Below are 2324 nucleotides of genomic sequence, written 5' to 3'. Positions count from 1 at the left end.
TATAAGGCTCAAAAGGCTCTTAAAAGTGTCAAATATTCTCTAGTAATCTAGACGTTTCGGGCTTAGCCCTTTTTCAGTAGGTGTAATGATTGAGCCACGCCATACAAAAAATTGTACGCCTACGCACGCACGGAAAGCGCGCGCATGAAGTACAAAGTAAACAAGGGTCAAACAAGGGCGTACTGCGAAATAGGGAAACCAGCGCCCTGAGGGAAACCAATTGCTTTAGCGCGCGTATGTGTAATACGCGCTAGACCCACAATCACAAGAAATTAAAGTTAATGTTCAGTCCGTTTCGGTCGAAGCGTGCCCAGCTTGAAGATTAATTTCATTTCATGCTGCTTGCGGCTGATGTTACTGCCAGAGCCGCTGTTTCAAGCCACAGACTATGATGTCATCCAGAGAGTGGGAGGAGGAGTTGAAATGTTCAGCTACGGGAAACCCGCGCGATCGGTTTCGATTGCTGCGAAGGTGCTCGCTGAAACGTTCTCGTAGTCGCCTTCGAGTCTCTCTGATGTATAGGCAATTGCAGCGACGACAAGAGATGCAATGCACAACATTCTCAGACTGACAGGTGAAGTGGTCATGGATGTTGTGTGCGCTCTTCGGGCCTTGTAGAAAAGTCTGCGAAGTCATGTGCTTGCAAGTCTGGCATCGAGGCCGTCGACAGGGCAATGAACGACCGAATTCGATTGAACTTCAACCAAATGTGGTCTTGTGTCGACTGCCCATAGAGTTAAGGAAAAAAGAGCACATGAGGAATGTGAAGTCTTACGAAAGAGGCTTGGTCTTCAAATCACTCTATTGACTTAAAAAATTCTCAAGTGAAAGGCCATTTTGCTAATGCAAATATTTCCTAGTTCCATTTCCTTGTGGGGGCAAAAAGTGATCGCTCGGCCAAAAATGGCCTCTTTAACCAAGAGAAAATGCCTCATTTTCTCTTGCTTAAACTCATTAAAAAGATCTAATTTTGCCCCCACAAGAGACTGGAGCTAGTATTAGCAATATGGTGTATTGACAAGGGTTCTTTCCGTATTTGCAAGACGCTAGAATCATGGCGCACCGATTCGATAAATCATGCAGATAACAATTCAAGACCGCTCCGCATTCAATACTCTATTCTTTTGAAAAAGAACAAATAGCTTATTGACCCTTATGTTTTTCCATTTTAATGTATTCTTTTATAGTACCATATATTTTTGTATATATTTGTAGTTGTGAATTTTTCCATTTCAGTTTTTCCATTTAATATACATCAACAGGCGAAAGCTCGAAAGTTTTAACTCTATATAGTCAGTGAACGGTTTTTATCCCGGTGAACGGTTTTCTCCCGGCTACGGTTCTTCTATTTGTAAACAATGTAGTTGTTACAAACAAGCTAATCCTGATTTTGTAATGTGTCGTTAACAAACATTTCAGACCTGAAGGAGATTGACGTCTATTTGCTCGTCTAATTGTTTAATAGAAACACGATTTTTAACCAATCATCACGCGTATTTTCTTAGGACTGTTTTTTAACACCTTTTATCTTTAAACTTAGTGTTATCCTAAAGTTTTAATCAATAAAAACCAAGATTGTAACTTTTATATTACTCACGTTACCTTATTTTGGTCAACCACTTGGAAATTGATAGTTAAAATCTAGGAAGAAAATCTCTTAGTCACTGCGTATAGCTTCGAAGGAAAATATGCTAAGTAGCTTTGCACGCAATCTCAATAGAACCTTATGCGAACTGGGCATGACATTACGTTAGCCTAAGATTGACAGTTTGACAGTGATTTGATGGATCATGTGGTTGTCGCTTCAAAAGGAACGTGAGGAGTGAACTCTTCAGTAGTTGTTGTAATCAGTCAAGAACAATTGTAGAAGAACGTTGAGAGTACTGTACTGAAGATATCAGTTGAAATAAAAAGAAAAGTAACCAGATTTGGTAGAGAGTGTTGAAGTACAAGATGTTTCCTCAAACATGCACTAGTGGGTTGTTAAATCATATGTTTACAACGCTTGGTGTTCCATTTGCTCTGGTATCTCCGCCGTTTCTAAGGTCTTCGCATACCGGTTTCGTGCTAATGAAGAGGGCTTAAAAAGAATCAAGGCATGGCTAGATGGGCATTTTTACAGTAACGCAGGGTGAATGCCCTTTCTTAAAAAGCATTTTCACATCAAACTTACCACAAACGGAAGAAAAAGGAGATTATACAAAAAATGTATCTATTCAGTTTGACACGAGAGAGGAAAAAATAAAAGCGGCGTCCCACGACTGGCGTGGAGCGTATATATGCCCTTCCAACCGCACAGCAAGTCAGATGCGTAACCGATTGGG

This window comes from Orbicella faveolata, unplaced genomic scaffold (genome assembly GCF_042242905.1).
Source record: "Orbicella faveolata isolate gen_17 unplaced genomic scaffold, um_ofav_v1 contig_26, whole genome shotgun sequence".
NCBI classification, from domain to species: domain Eukaryota; kingdom Metazoa; phylum Cnidaria; class Anthozoa; order Scleractinia; family Merulinidae; genus Orbicella; species Orbicella faveolata.
This window is presented reverse-complemented; position numbering follows the sequence as displayed.